We start from the raw sequence: 27,885 nt of genomic DNA, 5'->3' as shown, positions 1-27,885 counted from the left end.
TTCAACACCTCCCCTCAAGTGAATACGCCTAGCACACCTGGACCCTATACCAAGTTTCCCTCTTACTTGATAGGCTGCGACCAGTGCCTCAAGTCCCTAAACTCATAGTCCTTGACAATCTCTCTCTCTCTATGTGTCCAAGGCTACTATAAGTGCCCACGACCTTCATACATCTACCACATGGCCTACATCATCGGTGGCTCAGAGTGGTTTTACTCTGTTGGGGCAGGTTACATTGGGTTGTGGGGTTTCTCTCTCTCTGTCACACACACAAAAGATGATCTGACTCCACTTCCTTAGGAGCCTCCATGAAGTTTGCCGATGTGGTTCCTTCTCCACTGGGTTTGCTGTAGCAGTCTCTTACCATGTGTCTTGGCTTTCCACAGTTGTGGCAACAAGTGAAGGTCCTTCCTCCTACTCTGCCTCTTACTCGTCCTCGTCCTCGAGAGAATCCTCCTCGGGTGAAGAATGCTTTTTCTTCTCCAGCTATTGAGTCCTGCCATTTCTTCTCTTTCACTCTAGTCTCTTGCTCTAGTAGAGCTCCTTCTATCTTGTGCACCTTTAATTAAGGTACATTCTTTAATGTTGCTATAATGTTTTCATATTCACCTTTGTCCACACTCTTCAGGTGCCTCATCATCTTCTACCTTTTTGCCAATAGCTACCAGTTGTTGCTGAATGCTTTTATATTTGTTCAAGTGTGTGATTAAAGGTTCACTTTCCTTCATATCTAGTTTGTACAATTGCATTAACAGATTTATCTTTGAATTTTTTTGCTTGAGTGCCAAATAATTTATTGAGTTCATCCCATGCATCTTTTGCCCATTGTATCCCTATGACGTGATGAACGATTTCATCATTTAAACTGAGTGCGATAAGTCCTAATGCTTTCTCATTCCTGCTCTTCCACTCATTTCCCCCTCTCACCTCTGGGCATTCATCTCTTCCCTCAACTAGCCCCCACAGATTTTTCCTCATGAGCAAATACATGGTTTTTGTCTGCCATGTGTAAAGCTGCTCCCCAATAAATTTGGCTATCTCTTGTGTTGTACTCATGATGATGTGAAGGGTGTCTTACCCCTTGATCCAATTTCAAGATTCAAGGGCAGTGTCTACCCTTTTATAACTCAATCTGGTGTTTATGTGGTAATTACAACAGATTTATCTCTGCCATAAATTCACCAGAAATTACATTTAAACCAAGGGTAATAAATCAGTGCCGAATGGTTGGAGTATCAAACCATCTCCGAATTGCAATCTGAAGTTAAAGGGATCTATATCAGATACCCAATGGTTAATTTGAACCCTCAGTGATTAGTGTTGATTAATCACTGGTTAGCAAATTAATCCTCTATTTTGTGTGCAAAAAATAGAATATGCGGGGAGTCGAGATCTGAGGCCTTAGAGTTCAAATGAGCTCAAATCCTTTCAAGGCCATCAATAGCAATTAGTCTAGTAGAGTATTAAGTCAAGAAACACAAGATTTGACCAAACATTGAATGCTTAATCTCTGTTTTACCAAAGTCACCTACAGATTTGATGAAGAGCTTAGATCTCACTGTAGACTTGATCAAATCAAAAACTATCTTCACCAGCTTGTAGAGCACACTTGAAAACCCCTAGGGCCAAGAGGAATTAGAGCCATTCCATTTGGTGTAGACAAGATCTTCAATTCTCCTCAAAAAAAGGCGCCAGTGTTTTATCAAAAATTGGCAGCTCCAGTAGGCGGTTTGACGAATTTCTTGAATGGGCTAGAGCATGAGCTTGTGGCTATGTGTGGCTAAAATCTTGGAGGCTATTGTTAAGCCTGGAGGGAGATCAAGCCCCTCCACTAGCTGGCGGTACAGAAGCTTGTAAAAAGAGGTAAAAATCTAAATTATCTACTAATCCTAATTAGCTAAGTGATTAGCAAGATAATGGGCTCATAAGATTGATGGATTCTAGGCTAGGTTCTGATACCATGTTAAATTTGCAGCAATGTGATAAGCTATGGTGGATCAAATGCTAGAATCAACATCATTAGAAAAGAGATTAGATGATAATTAACACATGATTAGTGAGTAATTAACTAATAGCTTAATGTAGGCATGGATAATCAAAAACCAACAAATTCTCATTAGGCCAATGCCTCAATTTATAGGGTTTACATCCAAGCATCTAATCCCACTAATCTCTCCCTGACTCACTCCACCTCTTTTGCTTGATTCTCTCCACCTCTTCCCAGAATATCTCCACACCTCCTAAATCTCCTCATGCTACCCTTTATTCTCTCCCAGTAGATACTTCTCACCTTTTCACAGCTTCTCTCACATTTACGTTCTCTTTTACAGCCTCTTGCTGCTAAGGGCTTATTCAAGCACACACCCTATTCACTTGTATATTTCAACACCTCCCCTCAAGTGAATATGCCTAGCACACCTGGACCCTATACCAAGTTTCCCTCTTACTTGATAGGCTGCGAGACCAGTGCCTCAAGTCCCTAAACTCATAGTCCTTGTTGACAATCTCTCTCTCTCTATGTGTCCAAGGCTACTATAAGTGCCCACGAGCTTCATACATCTACCACATGGCCTACATCATCGGTGGCTCAGAGTGGTTTTACTCTGTTGGGGCAGGTTACATTGGGTTGTGGGGTTTCTCTCTCTCTGTCACACACACAAAAGATGATCTGATTCCACTTCCTTAGGAGCCTCCATGAAGTTTGCCGATGTGGTTCCTTCTCCACTGGGTTTGCTGTAGCAGTCTCTTACCATGTGTCTTGGCTTTCCACAGTTGTGGCAACAAGTGAAGGTCCTTCCTCCTACTCTGCCTCTTACTCGTCCTCGTCCTCGAGAGAATCCTCCTCGGGTGAAGAATGCTTTTTCTTCTCCACCTATTGAGTCCTGCCATTTCTTCTCTTTGACTCTGGTCTCTTGCTCTAGTAGAGCTCCTTCTATCTTGTGCACCTTCAATTCAGGTACATTCTTTAATGTTGCTACAATGTTTTCATATTCACCTTTGTCCACACTCTTCAGAAGCACTGCTAGTGCCTCATCATCTTCTACCTTTTTGCCAATAGCTACCAGTTGCTGCCTAATGCTTTTATATTGGTCAAGTGTGTGATTAAAGGTTCACTTTCCTTCATATCTAGTTTGTCCAATTGCATTAACAGATTTATCTTTGAATTTTTTGCTTGAGTGCCAAATAATTTTTTGAGTTCATCCCATGCATCTTTTGCCCATTGTATCCCTATGACGTGATGAATGATTTCATCATTTAAACTGAGTGCGATAAGTCCTAATGCTTTCTCATTCCTGCTCTTCCACTCATTTTCCCCTCTCACCTCTGGGCATTCATCTCTTCCCTCAACTAGCCCCCACAGATTTTTCCTCATGAGCAAATACATGGTTTGGCTAAAATCTTGGAGGCTATTGTTAAGCCTGGAGGGAGATCAAGCCCCTCAACTAGCTGGGGGTACAGAAGCTTGTTGAAAAAGAGGTAAAAATCTAAATTATCTACTAATCCTAATTAGCTAAGTGATTAGCAAGATAATGGTTTTTTTTAGGAGAATTGGAGATCTTGTCTACACCAAATGGAATGGCTCTAATTCCTCTTGGCCCTAGGGTTTTTCAAGGGTTCTCTACAAGTTAGTGAAGATAGTTTTTGATTTGATGAAGTCTACAGTGAGATCTAAGCTCTTCATCAAATCTGTAGGTGACTTTGGTAAAACAGAGATGAAGCATTCAATGTTTGGTCAAATCTTGTGTTTTCTTGACTTAATCCTCTACTAGACTAATTGCTATTGATGGCCTTGAAAGGATTTGAGCTCATTTGAAACTCTAAGACCTCAGATCTGGACTCCCCGCATATTCTATTTTTCGCATACAAAACAGAGGATTAATTTGCTAACTAGTGATTAATCAGCACTAATCAATATATTTCGGTGTAATTGAGGGTTCGAATTAACCATCGGGTATCTGATATAGATCCCTTTACCTTAAGATTGCAATTCAGAGATGGTTTGATATTCCAACCATTCGGCACAGATTTATTACCCTTGGTTTAATGTAATTTCTGGTGAATTTATGCAGAGATAAATCTGTTGTAATAACCACATAAACACCAGATTGAGTTGTAAAAGGGTAGACACTGCCCTTGAATCTTGAAATTGGATCAAGAGGCAAGACACCCTTCACATCATCATGAGTACAACACAAGAGATAACCAAATTTATTGGGGAGCAGCTTTACACATGGCAGACAAAAACCATGTATTTGCTCATGAGGAAAAATCTGTGGGGACTAGTTGAGGGGGAAGAGATGAGTGCGCAGAGGTGAGAGGGGGAAATGAGTGGAAGAACACGAAAGAGAAAGCATTAGGACATATCGCACTCAGTTTAAATGATGAAATCATTCATCACGTCACAGGATACAATGAGCAAAAGATGCATGGGATGAACTCAAAAAATTATTTGGCAATCAAGCAAAAAATTCAAAGATAAATCTGTTAATGCAATTGTACAAACTAGATATGACGGAAAGTGAACCTTTAATCACACACTTGAACAAATATAAAAGCATTAAGCAACAACTGGTAGCTATTCGCAAAAAGGTAGAAGATGATGAGGCACTAGCAGTGCTTCTGATGAAGAGTGTGGACAAAGGTGAATATGAAAACATTGTAGCAACATTAAAGAATGTACCTGAATTGAAGGTACACAAGATAGAAGGAGCTCTACTAGAGCAAGAGACCAGAGTCAAAGAGAAGAAATGGCAAGACTCAATAGCTGTAGAAGAAAAAGCATTCTTCACCCGAGGAGGATTCTCTCGAGGATGAGGAGATGAGTAAGAGGCAGAGTAGGAGGAAGGACCTTCACTTGCCACAACTGTGGAGGTGAGAGCAGGAATGAGAAAGCATTAGGACTTATCACACTCAGTTTAAATGATGAAATCATATATCACGTCACAACGATACAATGGGCAAAAGATGCATGGGATTTACTCAATAAATTATTTGGCACTCAAGCAAAAAATTCAAAGATAAATCTGTTAATGCAATTGTACAAACTAGATATGACGGAAAGTGAACCTTTAATCACACACTTGAACAAATATAAAAGCATTCAGCAGTTCAACTGGTAGCTATAAAACTAGATATGACGGAAAGTGAACCTTTAATCACACACTTGAACGAATATAAAAGCATTCAGCAACAACTGGCAGCTATTGGCAAAAAGGTAGAAGATGATGAGGCCCTAGCAGTGCTTCTGAAGAGTGTGGACAAAGGTGAATATGAAAACATTGTAGCAACATTAAAGAATGTACCTGAATTGAAGGTGCACAAGATAGAAGGAGCTCTACTAGAGCAAGAGACCAGAGTCAAAGAAAAGAAATGGCAGGACTCAATAGCTGTAGAAGAAAAAGCATTCTTCACCCGAGGAGGATTCTCTCGAGGACGAGGACGAGTAAGAGGCAGAGTAGGAGGAAGGACCTTCACTTGCCACAACTGTGGAAAGCCAAGACACATGGTAAGAGACTGCTACATCAAACCCAGTGGAGAAGGAACAACATCGGCAAACTTCATGGAGGCTCCGAAGGAAGTGGAGTCAGATCATCTTTTGTGTGTGAAAGAGAGAGAGAAACCCCACAACCCAATGTAACCTGCCCCAACAGAGTAAAACCACCTCTGAGCCACTGATGATGTAGGCCATGTGGTAGATGTATGAAGGTCGTGGGCACTTGTAGTAGCCTTGGACACATAGAGAGAGAAAGATTGTCAAGGACTATGAGTTTAGGGACTTGAGGCACTGGTCGTAGCCTATCAAGTAAGAGGGAAACTTGGTATAGGGTCCAGGTGTGCTAGGCGTATTCACTTGAGGAGGGGAGGTGTTGAAATATACAAGTGAATAGGGTGTGTGTGGGAATAAGCCCTTAGCAAGAGGCTGTAAAAGAGAATCTGTAAATGTGAGAGAAGCTATGAAAAGGTGAGAAGTATCTAATGGGAGAGAATAAAGGGTAGCATGAGGAGATTTAGGAGGTGTGGAGATATTCTGGGAAGAGGTGTAGAGAATCAGGCAAAAGAGGTGGAGTGAATCAGGGAGAGATTAGTGGGATTAGATGCTTGGATGTAAACCCTATAAATTGAGGCATTGGCCTAATGAGAATTTGTTGGTTTTTGATTATCCATGCCTACATTAAGCTATTCTAATTATCATCTAATCTCTTTTCTAATGATGTTGATTCGAGCATTTGATCCACCATAGCTCATCACATTGCTGCAAATTTAACATGGTATCAGAACCTAGCCTAGAATCAATCAATCTTATGAGCCCATTATCTTGCTAATCACTTAGCTAATCAGGATTAGTATAGATAATTTAGATTTTTATCTCTTTTTCAACAAGCTTCTGCACCCCCAGCTAGTGGAGGGGCTTGATCTCCCTCCAGGCTTAACAATAGCCTCCAAGATTTTAGCCACACATAGCCACAAGCTCATGCTCCAGCCCATTGAAACAATTCGTCAAACCGCCTACTGGAGCTGCCAATTTTTGATAAAACGCCGGCGCTTTTTTTTAAGGAGAATTGGAGATCTTGTCTACACCAAATGGAATGGTTCCAATTCCTCCTGGCCCTAGGGGTTCTCAAGGGTGCTCTACAAGCTAGTGAAGATAGTTTTTTATTTGATCAAGTCTGTAGTGAGATCTAAGCTCTTCATCCAATCTGTAGGTGACTTTGGTAGAATAGAGATTAAGCATTCAATGTTTGGTCAAATCTTGTGTTTCTTGACTTAATCCTCTACTAGACTAATTACTATTGATGGCCTTGAAAGGATTTGAGCTCATTTGAACTCTAAGGCCTCAGATCTGGACTCCCCGCATATTCTGTTTTTTGCACACAAAATAGAGGATTAATTTGCTAACCAGTGATTAATCAACACTAATCACTATATTTTGGTGCAATTGAGGGTTCAAATTAACCATTGGGTATCTGATATAGATCCCTTTAACTTCAGATTGCAATTTAGAGATGGTTTGATACTCCAACCATTTGGCACAGATTTATTACCCTTGGTTTAATGTAATTTTTTGTGAATTTATGTAGAGATAAATCTGTTATAATTACCACCTAAACACCAGATTGAGTTGTAAGAGGCTAGACACTGCCCTTGAATCTTGAAATTGGATCAAGAGGTAAGACACCCTTCACATCATCATGAGTACAACACAAGAGATAGCCAAATTTATTGGGGAGCAGCATTACACATGGCAAACAAAAACCATGTATTTGGTCATGAGGAAAAATCTGTGGGGGCTAGTTGAGGGAAGAGATGAATGCCCAGAGGTGAGAGGGGGAAATGAGTGGAAGAGCAGGAATGAGAAAGCATTAGGACTTATCGCACTCAGTTTAAATGATGAAATCATTCATCACGTCACAGGGATACAATGGGCAAAAGATGCATGGGATGAACTCAATAAATTATTTGGCACTCAAGCAAAAAATTCAAAGATAAATCTGTTAATGCAATTGTACAAACTAGATATGAAGGAAAGTGAACCTTTAATCACACACTTGAACAAATATAAAAGCATTAAGCAACAACTGGTAGCTATTGGCAAAAAGGTAGAAGATGATGAGGCACTAGCAGTGCTTCTGAAGAGTGTGGACAAAGGTGAATATGAAAACATTGTAGCAACATTAAAGAATGTACCTGAATTGAAGGTGCACAAGATAGAAGGAGCTCTACTAGAGCAAGAGACCAGAGTCAAAGAGAAGAAATGGCAGGACTCAATAGCTGGAGAAGAAAAAGCATTCTTCACCTGAGAAGGATTCTCTCAAGGATGAGGGGACGAGTAAGAGGCAGAGTAGGAGGAAGGACCTTCACATGGTAAGAGTTTGCTATAGCAAACCCAGTGGAGAAGGAACGACATCGGCAAACTTCATGGAGGCTCCTAAAGAAGTGGAGTCAGATCATCTTTTGTGTGTGAAAGAGAGAGAGAAACCCCACAACCCAATGTAACCTGCCCCAACAGAGTAAAACCACCTCTGAGCCACCGATGATGTAGGCCATGTGGTAGATGTATAAAGGTCGTGGGCACTTGTATTAGCCTTGGACACATAGAGAGAGAGATTGTCAAGGACTATGAGTTTAGGGACTTGAGGCACTGGTGGCAACCTATCAAGTAAGAGGGAAACTTGGTATACGGTCCAGGTGTGCTAGGCGTATTCACTTGAGGGGAGGTGTTAAAATATACAAGTGAATAGGGTGTGTGCGGGAATAAACCCTTAGCAAGAGGCTATAAAAGAGAATCTATAAATGTGAGAAGCTGTGAAAAGGTGAGAAGTATCTACTGAGAGAGAATAAAGGGTAGCATGAGGAGATTTAGGAGGTGTGGAGATATTCTAGGAAGAGGTGGAGAGAATCAAGCAAAAGAGGTGGAGTGAATCAGGGAGAGATTTGTGGGATTAGATGCTTGGATGTAAACCCTATAAATTAAGGCATTGGCCTAATGAGAATTTGTTGGTTTTTGATTATCCATGCATACATTAAGCTATTAGTTAATTACTCACTAATCATGTCTTAATTTTCATCTAATCTCTTTTCTAATGATGTTGATTCTAGCATTTGATCCACCATAGCTCATCACATTGCTGCAAATTTAACATGGTATCAGAGCCTAGCCTAGAATCCATCAATCTTATGAGCCCATTATCTTGCTAATCACTTAGCTAATTAGGATTAGTAGATAATTTAGATTTTTACCTCTTTTTCAACAAGCTTCTGTACCCCCAGCTAGTGGAGGGGCTTGATCTCCCTCAAGGCTTAACAATAGCCTCCAAGATTTTAGCCACACATAGCCACAAGCTCATGCTCCAGCCCATTCAAGAAATTCGTCAAACCGCCTACTGGAGCTTCCAATTTTTGATAAAATGCTGGCGCCTTTTTTTGAGGAGAATCGGAGATCTTGTCTACACTAAATGGAATGGCTCTAATTCCTCTTGGCCCTAGGGTTTTTCAAGGGTGCTCTACAAGTTAGTGAAGATAGTTATTGATTTGATGAAGTCTACAGTGAGATCTAAGCTCTTCATCAAATCTGTAGGTGACTTTGGTAAAACAGAGATTAAGCATTCAATGTTTGATCAAATCTTGTGTTTCTTGACTTAATCCTCTACTAGACTAATTTCTATTGATGGCCTTGAAAGGATTTGAGCTCATTTAAACTCTATGACCTCAGATCTGAACTCCCCGCATATTCTATTTTTTGCATACAAAACAGAGGATTAATTTGCTAACCAGTGATTAATCGACACTAATCAATATATTTTGGTGTAATTGAGGGTTCAAATTAACCATCGGGTATCTGATATAGATCCCTTTACCTTAAGATTGCAATTCGGAGATGGTTGATATTCCAACCATTCGGCACAGATTTTTATTACCCTTGGTTTAATGTAATTTCTGATGAATTTATGCAGAGATAAATCTGTTGTAATAACCACATAAACACCAGATTGAGTTGTAAAAGGGTAGACACTGCCCTTGAATCTTGAAATTGGATCAAGAGGCAAGACACCCTTCACATCATCATGAGTACAACACAAGAGATAACCAAATTTATTGGGGAGCAGCTTTACACATGGCAGACAAAAACCATGTATTTGCTCATGAGGAAAAATCTGTGGGGACTAGTTGAGGGAAGAGATGAATGCCCAGAGGTGAGAGGGGGAAATGAGTGGAAGAACAGGAATGAGAAAGCATTAGGACATATCGCACTCAGTTTAAATGATGAAATCATTCATCACGTCACAGGGATACAATCAGCAAAAGATGCATGGGATGAACTCAAAAAATTATTTGGCAATCAAGCAAAAAATTCAAAGATAAATCTGTTAATGCAATTGTACAAACTAGATATGATGGAAAGTGAACCTTTAATCACACACTTGAACAAATATAAAAGCATTAAGCAACAACTGGTAGCTATTGGCAAAAAGGTAGAAGATGATGAGGCACTAGCAGTGCTTCTGAAGAGTGTGGACAAAGGTGAATATGAAAACATTGTAGCAACATTAAAGAATGTACCTGAATTGAAGGTACACAAGATAGAAGGAGCTCTACTAGAGCAAGAGACCAGAGTGAAAGAGAAGAAATGGCAAGACTCAATAGCTATAGAAGAAAAAGCATTCTTCACCCGAGGAGGATTCTCTCGAGGATGAGGACGAGTAAGAGGCAGAGTAGGAGGAAGGACCTTCACTTGCCACAACTGTGGAGGTGAGAGCAGGAATGAGAAAGCATTAGGACTTATCACACTCAGTTTAAATGATGAAATCATATATCACGTCACAAGGATACAATGGGCAAAAGATGCATGGTATGAACTCAATATATTATTTGGCACTCAAGCAAAAAATTCAAAGATAAATCTGTTAATGCAATTGTACAAACTAGATATGACGGAAAGTGAACCTTTAATCACACACTTGGACAAATATAAAAGCATTCAGCAACAACTGGCAGCTATAAAACTAGATATGACAGAAAGTGAACCTTTAATCACACACTTGAACAAATATAAAAGCATTCAGCAACAACTGGCAGCTATTGGCAAAAAGGTAGAAGATGATGAGGCACTAGCAGTGCTTCTGAAGAGTGTGGACAAAGGTGAATATGAAAACATTGTAGCAACATTAAAGAATGTACCTGAATTGAAGGTGCACAAGATAGAAGGAGCTCTACTAGAGCAAGAGACCAGAGTCAAAGAAAAGAAATGGCAAGACTCAATAGCTGTAGAAGAAAAAGCATTTTTCACCCGAGGAGGATTCTCTCGAGGACGAGGACGAGTAAGAGGCATGGTAGGAGAAAGGACCTTCACTTGCCACAACTGTGGAAAGCCAAGACACATGGTAAGAGACTACTACAACAAACCCAGTGGAGAAGGAATGACATCGACAAACTTCATGGAGGCTCCTAAGGACGTGGAGTCGGATCATCTTTTGTGTGTGACAGAGAGAGAGAAACCCCACAACCCAACGTAACCTGCCCCAATAGAGTAAAACCACCTCTGAGCCACTGGGCTTGATCTCCCTCTAGGCTTAACAATACCCTCCAAGATTTTAGCCACACATAGCCACAAGCTCATGCTCCAGCCCATTCAAGCAATTCGTCAAACCGCCTACTCGAGCTGCCAATTTTTGATAAAACGCTGGCACCTTTTTTTGAGGAGAATTGGAGATCTTGTCTACACCAAATAGAATGGCTCTAATTCCTCTTGGCCCTAGGGGTTTTCAAGGGTGCTCTACAAGCTGGTGAAGATAGTTTTTGATTTGATCAAGTCTACAGTGAGATCTAAGCTCTTCATCAAATCTGTAGGTGACTTTGGTAAAACAGAGATTAAGCATTCAATGTTTGGTCAAATCTTGTGTTTTTTTTATCCATGCCTACATTAAGATATTCTAATTATCATCTAATCTCTTTTCTAATGATGTTGATTCGAGCATTTGATCCACCATAGCTCATTACATTGCTGTAAATTTAACATGGTATCAGAACCTAGCCTAGAATCAATCAATCTTATGAGCCCATTATCTTGCTAATCACTTAGCTAATCAGGATTAGTATAGATAATTTAGATTTTTATCTCTTTTTCAACAAGCTTCTGTACCCCCAGCTAGTGGAGGGGTTTGATCTCCCTCCAGGCTTAACAATAGCCTCCAAGATTTTAGCCACACATAGCCACAAGCTCATGCTCCAGCCCATTCAAGCAATTCGTCAAACCGCCTACTCGAGCTGCCAATTTTTGATAAAACGCTGGCACTTTTTTTTTGAGGAGAATTGGAGATCTTGTCTACACCAAATGGAATGGTTCCAATTCCTCCTGGCCCTAGGGGTTTTCAAGGGTGCTCTACAAGCTGGTGCAGATAGTTTTTTATTTGATCAAGTCTATAGTGAGATCTACGCTCTTCATCCAATCTGTAGGTGACTTGGTAGAATAGAGGTTAAGCATTCAATGTTTGGTCAAATCTTGTGTTTCTTGACTTAATCCTCTACTAGACTAATTGCTATTGATGGCCTTGAAAGGATTTGAGCTCATTTGAACTCTAAGGCCTCAGATCTGGACTCCCCGCATATTCTGTTTTTTGCACACAAAACAGAGGATTAATTTGCTAACCAGTGGATCAACACTAATCACTATATTTTGGTACAATTGAGGGTTCAAATTAACCATTGGGTATCTGATATAGATCCCTTTAACTTCAGATTGCAATTCAGAGATGGTTTGATACTCCAACCATTTGGCACAGATTTATTACCCTTGGTTTAATGTAATTTCTTGTGAATTTATGTAGAGATAAATCTGTTGTAATTACCACCTAAACACCAGATTGAGTTGTAAAAGGCTAGACACTACCCTTCACATCATCATGAGTACAACACAAGAGATAGCCAAATTGGATCAAGAGGTAAGACACCCTTCACATCATCATGAGTACAACACAAGAGATAGCCAAATTTATTGGGGAGCAGCTTTACACATGGCAGACAAAAACCATGTATTTGCTCATGAGGAAAAATCTGTGGGGGCTAGTTGAGGGAAGAGATGAATGCCCAGAGGTGAGAGGGGGAAATAAGTGGAAGAGCAGGAATGAGAAAGCATTAGGACTTATCGCACTCAGTTTAAATGATAAAATCATTCATCACGTCACAGGGATACAATGGGCAAAAGATGCATGGGATGAACTCAATAAATTATTTGGCACTCAAGCAAAAAATTCAAAGATAAACCTGTTAATGCAATTGTAGAAACTAGATATGAAGGAAAGTGAACCTTTAATCACACACTTGAACAAATATAAAAGCATTAAGCAACAAACTGGTAGCTATTGGCAAAAAGGTAGAAGATGATGAGGCACTAGCAGTGCTTCTGAAGAGTGTGGACAAAGGTGAATATGAAAAAATTGTAGCAACATTAAAGAATGTACCTGAATTGAAGGTGCACAAGATAGAAGGAGCTCTACTAGAGCAAGAGACCAGAGTCAAAGAGAAGAAATGGCAGGACTCAATAGCTGGAGAAGAAAAAGCATTCTTCACCTGAGAAGGATTCTCTCGAGGACGAGGACGAGTAAGAGGCAGAGTAGGAGGAAGGACCACAACTGTGGAAAGCCAAGACACATGGTAAGAGTTTGCTACAGCAAACCCAGTGGAGAAGGAACGACATCGGCAAACTTCATGGAGGCTCCTAAGGAAGTGGAGTCAGATCATATTTTGTGTGTGAAAGAGAGAGAGAAACCCCACAACCCAATGTAACCTACCCCAACAGAGTAAAACCACCTTTGAGCCACCGATGATGTAGGCCATGTGGTAGATGTATGAAGGTCGTGGCACTTGTAGTAGCCTTGGACACATAGAGAGAGAGATTGTCAAGGACTATGAGTTTAGGGACTTGAGGCACTGGTCACATCCTATCAAGTAGTAAGAGGGAAACTTGGTATAGGGTCCAGGTGTGCTAGGCGTATTCACTTGAGGGGAGGTGTTGAAATATACAAGTGAATAGGATGTGTGCGGGAATAAGCCCTTGGCAAGAGGCTATAAAAGAGAATCTGTAAATGTGAGAGAAGCTGTGAAAAGGTGAGAAGTATCTATTGGGAGAGAATAGAGGGTAGCATGAGGAGATTTAGGAGGTGTGGAGATATTCTGGGAAGAGGTGGAGAGAATCAAGCAAAAGAGGTGGAGTGAATCAGGGAGAGATTGGTGGGATTAGATGCTTGGACGTAAACCCTATAAATTGAGGCATTGGCCTAATAAGAATTTGTTGGTTTTTGATTATCCATGCATACATTAAGCTATTAGTTAATTGCTCACTAATCATGTCTTAATTTTCATCTTATCTCTTTTCTAATGATGTTGATTCTAGCATTTGATCCACCATAGCTCATCAGATTGCTGCAAATTTAACATGGTATCAGAGCCTAGCCTAGAATCCATCAATCTTATGAGCCCATTATCTTGCTAATCACTTAGCTAATTAGGATTAGTAGATAATTTAGATTTTTACCTCTTTATCAACAAGCTTCTGTACCCCCAGCTAGTGGAGGGGCTTGATCTCCCTCAAGGCTTAACAATAGCCTCCAAGATTTTAGCCACACATAGCCACAAGCTCATGCTCCAGCCCATTCAAGAAATTCGTCAAACCGCCTACTGGAGCTGCCAATTTTTGATAAAACGCTGGCGCCTTTTTTTGAGGAGAATTGAAGATCTTGTCTACACCAAATGGAATGGTTTCAATTCCTCTTGGTCCTAGGGGTTTTCAAGTGTGCTCTGCAAGCTGGTGAAGATAGTTTTTGATTTGATCAAGTCTACAGTAGTGAGATCTAAGCTCTTCATCAAATCTGTAGGTGACTTTGGTAAAACAGAGATTAAGCATTCAATGTTTGGTCAAATCTTGTGTTTCTTGACTTAATCCTCTACTAGACTAATTGCTATTGATGGCCTTGAAAGGATTTGAGCTCATTTGAACTCTAAGGCCTCAGATCTGGACTCCCCGCATATTCTGTTTTTTGCACACAAAATAGAGGATTAATTTGCTAACCAGTGATTAATCAACACTAATCACTATATTTTGGTGCAATTGAGGGTTCAAATTAACCATTGGGTATCTGATATAGATCCCTTTAACTTCAGATTGCAATTCGGAGATGGTTTGATACTCCAACCATTCGGCACTGATTTATTACCCTTGGTTTAATGTAATTTCTGGTGAATTTATGGTAGAGATAAATCTGTTGTAATTACCACATAAACACCAGATTGAGTTATAAAAGGGTAGACACTGCCCTTGAATCTTGAAATTGGATCAAGGGGTAAGACACCCTTCACATCATCATGAGTACAACACAAGAGATAGCCAAATTTATTGGGGAGCAGCTTTACACATGGCAGACAAAAACCATGTATTTGCTCATGAGGAAAAATCTGTGGGGGCTAGTTGAGGGAAGAGATGAATGCCCAGAGGTGAGAGGGGGAAATGAGTGGAAGAGCAGGAATGAGAAAGCATTAGGACTTATCGCACTCATGAAATCGTTCATCACGTCATAGGGATACAATGGGCAAAAGATGCATGGGATGAACTCAATAAATTATTTGGCACTCAAGCAAAAAAATTCAAAGATAAATCTGTTAATGCAATTGTACAAACTAGATATGAAGGAAAGTGAACCTTTAATCACACACTTGACCAAATATAAAAGCATTCAGCAAACAACTGGTAGCTATTGGCAAAAAGGTAGAAGATGATGAGGCACCAGCAGTGCTTCTGAAGAGTGTGGACAAAGGTGAATATGAAAACATTGTAGCAACATTAAAGAATGTACCTTAATTAAAGGTGCACAAGATAGAAGGAGCTCTACTAGAGCAAGAGACCAGAGTCAAAGAGAAGAAATGGCAAGACTCAATAGCTGGAGAAGAAAAAGCATTCTTCACCCGAGGAGGATTCTCTCGAGGACGAGGACGAGGACGAGTAAGAGGCAGAAGAGTAGGAGGAAGGACCTTCACTTGCCACAACTGTGGAAAGCCAAGACACATGGTAAGAGACTGCTACAGCAAACCCAGTGGAGAATGAACGACATCGGCAAACTTCATGGAGGCTCCGAAGGAAGTGGAGTCAGATCATCTTTTGTGTGTGAAAGAGAGAGAGAAACCCCACAACCCAATGTAACCTGCCCCAACAGAGTAAAACCACCTCTGAGCCACTGATGATGTAGGCCATGTGGTAGATGTATGAGGGTCGTGGGCACTTGTAGTAGCCTTGGACACATAGAGAGAGAGAGATTGTCAAGGACTATGAGTTTAGGGACTTGAGGCACTGGTCGTAGCCTATCAAGTAAGACGGAAGCTTGGTATAGGGTCCAGGTGTGCTAGGCGTATTCACTTGAGGGGAGGTGTTGAAATATACAAGTGAATAGGGTGTGTGCGGGAATAAGCCCTTAGCAAGAGGCTGTAAAAGAGAATCTGTAAATGTGAGAGAAGTTATGAAAAGGTGAGAAGTATCTACTGGGAGAGAATAAAGGGTAGCATGAGGAGATTTAGGAGGTGTGGAGATATTCTGGGAAGAGGTGGAGAGAATCAGGCAAAAGAGGTGGAGTGAATCAGAGAGAGATTAGTGGGATTAGATGCTTGGATGTAAACCCTATAAATTGAGGCATTGGCCTAATGAGAATTTGTTGGCTTTTGATTATCCATGCCTACATTAAGATATTCTAATTATCATCTAATCTCTTTTCTAATGATGTTGATTCGAGCATTTGATCCACCATAGCTCATTACATTGCTGCAAATTTAACATGGTATCAGAACCTAGCCTAGAATCAATCAATCTTATGAGCCCATTATCTTGCTAATCACTTAGCTAATCAAGATTAGTATAGATAATTTAGATTTTTATCTCTTTTTCAACAAGCTTCTGTACCCCCAGCTAGTGGAGGGGTTTGATCTCCCTCCAGGCTTAACAATAGCCTCCAAGATTTTAGCCACACATAGCCACAAGCTCATGCTCCAGCCCATTCAAGCAATTCGTCAAACCGCCTACTCGAGCTGCCAATTTTTGATAAAACGCTGGCACTTTTTTTTTGAGGAGAATTGGAGATCTTGTCTACACCAAATGGAATGGTTCCAATTCCTCCTGGCCCTAGGGGTTTTCAAGGGTGCTCTACAAGCTGGTGCAGATAGTTTTTTATTTGATCAAGTCTATAGTGAGATCTAAGCTCTTCATCCAATCTGTAGGTGACTTGGTAGAATAGAGGTTAAGCATTCAATGTTTGGTCAAATCTTGTGTTTCTTGACTTAATCCTCTACTAGACTAATTGCTATTGATGGCCTTGAAAGGATTTGAGCTCATTTGAACTCTAAGGCCTCAGATCTGGACTCCCCGCATATTCTGTTTTTTGCACACAAAATAGAGGATTAATTTGCTAACCAGTGGATCAACACTAATCACTATATTTTGGTACAATTGAGGGTTCAAATTAACCATTGGGTATCTGATATAGATCCCTTTAACTTCAGATTGCAATTCAGAGATGGTTTGATACTCCAACCATTTGGCACAGATTTATTACCCTTGGTTTAATGTAATTTCTTGTGAATTTATGTAGAGATAAATCTGTTGTAATTACCACCTAAACACCAGATTGAGTTGTAAAAGGCTAGACACTACCCTTCACATCATCATGAGTACAACACAAGAGATAGCCAAATTGGATCGAGGTAAGACACCCTTCACATCATCATGAGTACAACACAAGAGATAGCCAAATTTATTGGGGAGCAGCTTTACACATGGCAGACAAAAACCATGTATTTGCTCATGAGGAAAAATCTGTGGGGGCTAGTTGAGGGAAGAGATGAATGCCCAGAGGTGAGAGGGGGAAATGAGTGGAAAGCAGGAATGAGAAACCATTAGGACTTATCGCACTCAGTTTAAATGATAAAATCATTCATCACGTCACAGGGATACAATGGGCAAAAGATGCATGGGATGAACTCAATAAATTATTTGGCACTCAAGCAAAAAATTCAAAGATAAATCTGTTAATGCAATTGTAGAAACTAGATATGAAGGAAAGTGAACCTTTAATCACACACTTGAACAAATATAAAAGCATTAAGCAACAAACTGGTAGCTATTGGCAAAAAGGTAGAAGATGATGAGGCACTAGCAGTGCTTCTGAAGAGTGTGGACAAAGGTGAATATGAAAAAATCGTAGCAACATTAAAGAATGTACCTGAATTGAAGGTGCACAAGATAGAAGGAGCTCTTCTAGAGCAAGAGACCAGAGTCAAAGAGAAGAAATGGCAGGACTCAATAGCTGGAGAAGAAAAAGCATTCTTCACCTGAGAAGGATTCTCTCGAGGACGAGGACGAGTAAGAGGCAGAGTAGGAGGAAGGACCACAACTGTGGAAAGCCAAGACACATGGTAAGAGTTTGCTACAGCAAACCCAGTGGAGAAGGAACGACATCGGCAAACTTCATGGAGGCTCCTAAGGAAGTGGAGTCAGATCATCTTTTGTGTGTGAAAGAGAGAGAGAAACCCCACAACCCAATGTAACCTACCCCAACAGAGTAAAACCACCTCTGAGCCACCGATGATGTAGGCCATGTGGTAGATGTATGAAGGTCGTGGCACTTGTAGTAGCCTTGGACACATAGAGAGAGAGATTGTCAAGGACTATGAGTTTAGGGACTTGAGGCACTGGTCGCATCCTATCAAGTAGTAAGAGGGAAACTTGGTATAGGGTCCATGTGTGCTAGGCGTATTCACTTGAGGGGAGGTGTTGAAATATACAAGTGAATAGGATGTGTGCGGGAATAAGCCCTTGGCAAGAGGCTATAAAAGAGAATCTGTAAATGTGAGAGAAGCTGTGAAAAGGTGAGAAGTATCTACTGGGAGAGAATAGAGGGTAGCATGAGGAGATTTAGGAGGTGTGGAGATATTCTGGGAAGAGGTGGAGAGAATCAAGCAAAAGAGGTGGAGTGAATCAGGGAGAGATTGGTGGGATTAGATCCTTGGACGTAAACCCTATAAATTGAGGCATTGGCCTAATAAGAATTTGTTGGTTTTTGATTATCCATGCATACATTAAGCTATTAGTTAATTGCTCACTAATCATGTCTTAATTTTCATCTTATCTCTTTTCTAATGATGTTGATTCTAGCATTTGATCCACCATAGCTCATCAGATTGCTGCAAATTTAACATGGTATCAGAGCCTAGCCTAGAATCCATCAATCTTATGAGCCCATTATCTTGCTAATCACTTAGCTAATTAGGATTAGTAGATAATTTAGATTTTTACCTCTTTTTCAACAAGCTTCTGTACCCCCAGATAGTGGAGGGGTCTGATCTCCCTCCAGGCTTAACAATAGCCTCCAAGATTTTAGCCACACATAGCCACAAGCTCATGCTCCAGCCCATTCAAGCAATTCGTCAAACCGCCTACTCGAGCTGCCAATTTTTGATAAAACGCTGGCACTTTTTTTTTGAGGAGAATTGGAGATCTTGTCTACACCAAATGGAATGGTTCCAATTCCTCCTGGCCCTAGGGGTTTTCAAGGGTGCTCTACAAGCTGGTGCAGATAGTTTTTTATTTGATCAAGTCTATAGTGAGATCTAAGCTCTTCATCCAATCTGTAGGTGACTTGGTAGAATAGAGGTTAAGCATTCAATGTTTGGTCAAATCTTGTGTTTCTTGACTTAATCCTCTACTAGACTAATTGCTATTGATGGCCTTGAAAGGATTTGAGCTCATTTGAACTCTAAGGCCTCAGATCTGGACTCCCTGCATATTCTGTTTTTTGCACACAAAACAGAGGATTAATTTGCTAGCCAGTGGATCAACACTAATCACTATATTTTGGTACAATTGAGGGTTCAAATTAACCATTGGGTATCTGATATAGATCCCTTTAACTTCAGATTGCAATTCAGAGATGGTTTGATACTCCAACCATTTGGCACAGATTTATTACCCTTGGTTTAATGTAATTTCTTGTGAATTTATGTAGAGATAAATCTGTTGTAATTACCACCTAAACACCAGATTGAGTTGTAAAAGGCTAGACACTACCCTTCACATCATCATGAGTACAACACAAGAGATAGCCAAATTGGATCAAGAGGTAAGACACCCTTCACATCATCATGAGTACAACACAAGAGATAGCCAAATTTATTGGGGAGCAGCTTTACACATGGCAGACAAAAACCATGTATTTGCTCATGAGGAAAAATCTGTGGGGGCTAGTTGAGGGAAGAGATGAATGCCCAGAGGTGAGAGGGGGAAATGAGTGGAAGAGCAGGAATGAGAAAGCATTAGGACTTATCGCACTCAGTTTAAATGATAAAATCATTCATCACATCACAGGGATACAATGGGCAAAAGATGCATGGGATGAACTCAATAAATTATTTGGCACTCAAGCAAAAAATTCAAAGATAAATCTGTTAATGCAATTGTAGAAACTAGATATGAAGGAAAGTGAACCTTTAATCACACACTTGAACAAATATAAAAGCATTAAGCAACAAACTGGTAGCTATTGGCAAAAAGGTAGAAGATGATGAGGCACTAGCAGTGCTTCTGAAGAGTGTGGACAAAGGTGAATATGAAAAAATTGTAGCAACATTAAAGAATGTACCTGAATTGAAGGTGCACAAGATAGAAGGAGCTCTACTAGAGCAAGAGACCAGAGTCAAAGAGAAGAAATGGCAGGACTCAATAGCTGGAGAAGAAAAAGCATTCTTCACCTGAGAAGGATTCTCTCGAGGACGAGGACGAGTAAGAGGCAGAGTAGGAGGAAGGACCACAACTGTGGAAAGCCAAGACACATGGTAAGAGTTTGCTACAGCAAACCCAGTGGAGAAGGAACGACATCGGCAAACTTCATGGAGGCTCCTAAGGAAGTGGAGTCAGATCATCTTTTGTGTGTGAAAGAGAGAGAGAAACCCCACAACCCAATGTAACCTACCCCAACAGAGTAAAACCACCTCTGAGCCACCGATGATGTAGGCCATGTGGTAGATGTATGAAGGTTGTGGCACTTGTAGTAGCCTTGGACACATAGAGAGAGAGATTGTCAAGGACTATGAGTTTAGGGACTTGAGGCACTGGTCGCATCCTATCAAGTAGTAAGAGGGAAACTTGGTATAGGGTCTAGGTGTGCTAGGTGTATTCACTTGAGGGGAGGTGTTGAAATATACAAGTGAATAGGATGTGTGCGGGAATAAGCCCTTGGCAAGAGGCTATAAAAGAGAATCTGTAAATGTGAGAGAAGCTGTGAAAAGGTGAGAAGTATCTACTGGGAGAGAATAGAGGGTAGCATGAGGAGATTTAGGAGGTGTGGAGATATTCTGGGAAGAGGTGGAGAGAATCAAGCAAAAGAGGTGGAGTGAATCAGGGAAAGATTGGTGGGATTAGATCCTTGGACATAAACCCTATAAATTGAGGCATTGGCCTGATAAGAATTTGTTGGTTTTTGATTATCCATGCATACATTAAGCTATTAGTTAATTGCTCACTAATCATGTCTTAATTTTCATCTTATCTCTTTTCTAATGATGTTGATTCTAGCAATTGATCCACCATAGCTCATCAGATTGCTGCAAATTTAACATGGTATCAGAGCCTAGCCTAGAATCCATCAATCTTATGAGCCCATTATCTTGCTAATCACTTAGCTAATTAGGATTAGTAGATAATTTAGATTTTTACCTCTTTTTCAACAAGCTTCTGTACCCCTAGCTAGTGGAGGGGCTTGATCTCCCTCCAGGCTTAACAATAGCCTCCAAGATTTTAGCCACACATAGCCACAAGCTCATGCTCCAGCCCATTCAAGAAATTCGTCAAACCGCCTACTGGAGCTTCCAATTTTTTATAAAATGCTGGCGCCTTTTTTTTGAGGAGAATTGGAGGTCTTGTCTACACCAAATGGAATGGCTCTAATTCCTCTTGGCCCTAGGGTTTTTCAAGGGTGCTCTACAAGTTAGTGAAGATAGTTTTTGATTTGATGAAGTCTACAGTGAGATCTAAGCTCTTCATCAAATCTGTAGGTGACTTTGGTAAAACAGAGATTAAGCATTCAATGTTTGGTCAAATCTTGTGTTTCTTGACTTAATCCTCTACTAGACTAATTGCTATTGATGGCCTTGAAAGGATTTGAGCTCATTTGAACTTTAAGACCTCAGATCTGGACTCCCCGCATATTCTATTTTTTGCATACAAAACAGAGGATTAATTTGCTAACGAGTGATTAATCGGCACTAATCAATATATTTTGGTGTAATTGAGGGTTCAAATTAACCATCGGGTATCTGATATAGATCCCTTTACCTTAAGATTGCAATTCGGAGATGGTTTGATATTCCAACCATTCGGCACAGATTTATTACCCTTGGTTTAATGTAATTTCTGGTGAATTTATGCAGAGATAAATCTGTTGTAATAACCACATAAACACCAGATTGAGTTGTAAAAGGGTAGACACTGCCCTTGAATCTTGAAATTGGATCAAGAGGCAAGACACCCTTCACATCATCATGAGTACAACACAAGAGATAACCAAATTTATTGGGGAGCAGCTTTACACATGGCAGACAAAAACCATGTATTTGCTCATGAGGAAAAATCTGTGGGGACTAGTTGAGGGAAGAGATGAATGCCCAGAGGTGAGAGGGGGAAATGAGTGGAAGAACAGGAATGAGAAAGCATTAGGACATATCGCACTCAGTTTAAATGATGAAATCATTCATCACGTCACAGGGATACAATGAGCAAAAGATGCATGGGATGAACTCAAAAAATTATTTGGCAATCAAGCAAAAAATTCAAAGATAAATCTGTTAATGCAATTGTACAAACTAGATATGACGGAAAGTGAACCTTTAATCACACACTTGAACAAATATAAAAGCATTAAGCAACAACTGGTAGCTATTGGCAAAAAGGTAGAAGATGATGAGGCACTAGCAATGCTTCTGAAGAGTGTGGACAAAGGTGAATATGAAAACATTGTAGCAACATTAAAGAATGTACCTGAATTGAAGGTACACAAGATAGAAGGAGCTCTACTAGAGTAAGAGACCAGAGTCAAAGAGAAGAAATGGCAAGACTCAATAGCTGTAGAAGAAAAAGCATTCTTCACCCGAGGAGGATTCTCTCGAGGATGAGGAGACGAGTAAGAGGCAGAGTAGGAGGAAGGACCTTCACTTGCCACAACTGTGGAGGTGAGAGAAGGAATGAGAAAGCATTAGGACTTATCACACTCAGTTTAAATGATGAAATCATATATCACGTCACAAGGATACAATGGGCAAAAGATGCATGGGATGAACTCAATAAATTATTTGGCACTCAAGCAAAATATTCAAAGATAAATCTGTTAATGCAATTGTACAAACTAGACCTTTAATCACACACTTGAACAAATATAAAAGCATTCAGCAACAACTGGCAGCTATAAAACTAGATATGACGGAAAGTGAACCTTTAATCACACACTTGAACAAATATAAAAGCATTCAGCAACAACTGGCAGCTATTGGCAAAAAGGTAGAAGATGATGAGGCACTAGCAGTGCTTCTGAAGAGTGTGGACAAAGGTGAATATGAAAACATTGTAGCAACATTAAAGAATGTACCTGAATTGAAGGTGCACAAGATAGAAGGAGCTCTACTAGATCAAGAGACCAGAGTCAAAGAAAAGAAATGGCAGGACTCAATAGCTGTAGAAGAAAAAGCATTCTTCACCCGAGGAGGATTCTCTCGAGGACGAGGACGAGTAAGAGGCATGGTAGGAGAAAGGACCTTCACTTGCCACAACTGTGGAAAGCCAAGACACATGGTAAGAGACTACTACAACAAACCCAGTGGAGAAGGAATGACATCGACAAACTTCATGGAGGCTCCTAAGGAAGTGGAGTCGGATCATCTTTTGTGTGTGACAGAGAGAGAGAAACCCCACAACCCAATGTAACCTGCCCCAATAGAGTAAAACCACCTCTGAGCCACTAGGCTTGATCTCCCTCCAGGCTTAACAATAGCCTCCAAGATTTTAGCCACACATAGCCACAAGCTCATGCTCCAGCCCATTCAAGCAATTCGTCAGACCACCTACTGGAGCTGCCAATTTTTGATAAAACGCTGGCGCCTTTTTTTGAGGAGAATTGGAGATCTTGTCTACACCAAATAGAATGGCTCTAATTCCTCTTGGCCCTAGGGGTTTTCAAGGGTGCTCTACAAGCTGGTGAAGATAGTTTTTGATTTGATCAAGTCTACAGTGAGATCTAAGCTCTTCATCAAATCTGTTTTAGGTGACTTTGGTAAAACAGAGATTAAGCATTCAATGTTTGGTCAAATCTTGTGTTTCTTGACTTAATCCTCTACTAGACTAATTGCTATTGATGGCCTTGAAAGGATTTGAGCTCATTTGAACTCTAAGGCCTCAGATCTGGACTCCCGCATATTCTGTTTTTTGCACACAAAATAGAGGATTAATTTGCTAACCAGTGATTAATCAACACTAATCACTATATTTTGGTGCAATTGAGGGTTCAAATTAACCATTGGGTATCTGATATAGATCCCTTTAACTTCAGATTGCAATTCGGAGATGGTTTGATACTCCAACCATTCGGCACAGATTTATTACCCTTGGTTTAATGTAATTTTTGGTGAATTTATGGTAGAGATAAATCTGTTGTAATTACCACCTAAACACCAGATTGAGTTGTAGAAGGGTAGACACTGCCCTTGAATCTTGAAATTGGATCAAGAGGTAAGACACCCTTCACATCATCATGAGTACAACACAAGAGATAGCCAAATTTAGCTTTACACATGGCAGACAAAAACCATGTATTTGCTCATGAGGAAATATCTGTGGGGGCTAGTTGAGGGAAGAGATGAATGCCCAGAGCTGAGAGGGGGAAATGAGTGGAAGAGCAGGAATGAGAAAGCATTAGGACTTATCGCACTCAGTTTAAATGATGAAATCATTCATCACGTCACAGGGATACAATGGGCACCCAGCGTCCTGCCCTCGGTGCGATCATGCACAGGAGTCACAGCGGCACTGCTTATGGGATTGCCCACAGGCACAGCAGGTCTGGCAGCGCGCTCTCAGGATGGTTTTTGCAGGTTCTCCAGGGGAGATGTTGGTGACATGGGGTGCGGTAGCTTGGGCCACGGATAGCGGCCCTGCACTTGGATATGAGGACGCTCCTGGCAGTGTGACCATCCAGGTCTCTGACAGGGCGATGGCGGTGGTTCCGACGCCAGACTTCTCCTCGGCAGCCTCTCAGGAGGGGGTCGGGCAGAGATGGGAGTTGATCAGCAGCATGACGGCCTGGCACATATGGAGAGCCCGATGCAGGGAGGCCATTGACCACCAGACGACTCCACCGGCGGAGGTCATACAGGCCCTCTGGGTGGACATCATCCACACCTTGAGAGGACACTGGGGGAAACTCCAGGGAGACTCGGATCGCATGAGAGGGCGCCGCAAGGCTTTCCTCCGCACTTGGCAGCCTGGCCCTTTCCTCACCGCGAGGGACGAGGATGTCATTTGGCACTATCGGCCGCCAGTTTGGCTTTTCTCACCACCTTCATGTATTACTAGGTAGCCCCCCCCAGAGAGCGGCCAGCCACGGGGGGGAGCTCAGGTGTTCATTGTGTTTTATCCCTCCTTGCGAGGTGAGCTTTGTAGCCATATGGCGTTTTCTCATTAACTAATAGAAGGATCTTTTTTCCGAAAAAAAAAAAACAATGGGCAAAAGATGCATGGGATGAACTCAATAAATTATTTGGCACTCAAGCAAAAAAATTCAAAGATAAATCTGTTAATGCAATTGTACAAACTAGATATAAAGGAAAGTGAACCTTTAATCACACACTTGAACAAATATAAAAGCATTAAGCAACAACTGGCAACTATTGGCAAAAAGGTAGAAGATGATGAGGCACTAGCAGTGCTTCTGAAGAGTGTGGACAAAGGCGAATATGAAAACATTGTAGCAACATTAAAGAATGTACCTGAATTGAAGGTGCACAAGATAGAAGGAGCTCTACTAGATCAAGAGACCAGAGTCAAAGAGAAGAAATGGCAGGACTCAATAGCTGGAGAAGAAAAAGCATTCTTCACTCGAGGAGGATTCTCTCGAGGACGAGGACGAGTAAGAGGCAGAGTAGGAGGAAGGACCTATTTTGCCACAACTGTGGAAAGCCAAGACACATGGTAAGAGACTGCTACAGCAAACCCAGTGGAGAAGGAACGACATCGGCAAACTTCATGGAGGCTCCTAAGGAAGTGGAGTCAGATCATCTTTTGTGTGTGAAAGAGAGAGAGAAACCCCAGAACCCAATGTAACCTGCCCCAACAGAGTAAAACCACCTCTGAGCAACCGCCGATGATGTAGGCCATGTGGTAGATGTATGAAGGTCGTGGGGACTTGTAGTAGCCTTGGACACATAGAGAGAGAGAGATTGTCAAGGACTATGAGTTTAGGGACTTGAGGCACTGGTCGCATCCTATCAAGTAAGAGGAAAACTTGGTATAGGGTCCAGGTGTGCTAGGCGTATTCACTTGAGGGGAGGTGTTGAAATATACAAGTGAATAGGGTGTGTGCGCGAGATATAAGCCCTTAGCAAGAGGCTATAAAAGAGAATCTGTAAATGTGAGACAAGCTGTGAAAAGGTGAGAAGTATCTTCTGGGAGAGAATAAAGGGTAGCATGAGGAGATTTAGGAGGTGTGGAGATATTCTGGGAAGAGGTGGAGAGAATCAAGCAAAAGAGGTGGAGTGAATCAGGGAGAGATTAGTGGTATTAGATGCTTGGATGTAAACCCTATAAATTGAGGCATTGGCCTAATGAGAATTTGTTGGTTTTTGATTATCCATGCCTACATTAAGCTATTCTAATTATCATCTAATCTCTTTTCTAATGATGTTGATTCTAGCATTTAGCTCATCACATTGCTGCAAATTTAACATGGTATCAGAACCTAGCCTAGAATCCATCAATCTTATGAGCCCATTATCTTGCTAATCACTTAGCTAATCAAGATTAGTATAGATAATTTAGATTTTTATCTCTTTTTCAACAAGCTTCTGTACCCCCAGCTAGTGGAGGGGCTTGATCTCCCTCCAGGCTTAACAATAGCCTCCAAGATTTTAGCCACACATAGCCATAAGCTCATGCTCCAGCCCATTCAAGCAATTCATCAAACCGCCTACTGGAGCTGCCAATTTTTGATAAAACGCTGGCGCCTTTTTTTTAAGGAGAATTGGAGATCTTGTCTACACCAAATGGAATGGCTCTAATTCCTCTTGGCCCTAGGGGTTTTCAAGGGTGCTCTACAAGCTGGTGAAGATAGTTTTTGATTTGATCAAGTCTATAGTGAGATCTAAGCTCTTCATCAAATTTGTAGGTGACTTTGGTAAAACAGAGATTAAGCATTCAATGTTTGGTCAAATCTTGTGTTTCTTGACTTAATCTTGTACTAGACTAATTGCTTTTGATGGCCTTGAAAGGATTTGAGCTCATTTGAACTCTAAGGCCTCAGATCTGGACTCCCCACATATTCTGTTTTTTGCACACAAAACAAAGGATTAATTTGCTAACCAGTGATTAATCAGCACTAATCACTATATTTTGGTGCAATTGAGGGTTCAAATTAACCATTGGGTATCTGATATAGATCCCTTTAACTTCAGATTGCAATTCGGAGATGGTTTGATACTCCAACCATTCGGCACAGATTTATTACCCTTGGTTTAATGTAATTTCTGGTGAATTTATGGCAGAGATAAATCTGTTGTAATAACCACCTAAACACCAGATTGAGTTGTAAAAGGGTAGACACTGCCCTTGAATCTTGAAATTGGATCAAGAGGTAAGACACCCTTCACATCATCATGAGTACAACACAAGAGATAGCCAAATTTATTGGGGAGCAGCTTTACACATGGCAGACAAAAACCATGTATTTGCTCATGAGGAAAACTCTGTGGGGGTTAGTTGAGGGAAGAGATGAATGCCCAGAGGTGAGAGGGGGAAATGAGTGGAAGAGCAGGAATGAGAAAGCATTAGGACTTATCGCACTCAGTTTAAATGATGAAATCATTCATCACGTCACAGGGATACAATGGGCAAAAGATGCATGGGATGAACTCAATAAATTATTTGGCACTCAAGCAAAAAATTCAAAGATAAATCTGTTAATGCAATTGTAGAAACTAGATATGAAGGAAAGTGAACCTTTAATCACACACTTGAACAAATATAAAAGCATTAAGCAACAACTGGTAGCTATTGGCAAAAAGGTAGAAGATGATGAGGCACTAGCAGTGCTTCTGAAGAGT

This window comes from Cibotium barometz, chromosome 27, assembly GCF_041138505.1.
Source record: "Cibotium barometz isolate CiBa-2024 chromosome 27, ASM4113850v1, whole genome shotgun sequence".
Classification (NCBI taxonomy): domain Eukaryota; kingdom Viridiplantae; phylum Streptophyta; class Polypodiopsida; order Cyatheales; family Cibotiaceae; genus Cibotium; species Cibotium barometz.
This window is presented reverse-complemented; position numbering follows the sequence as displayed.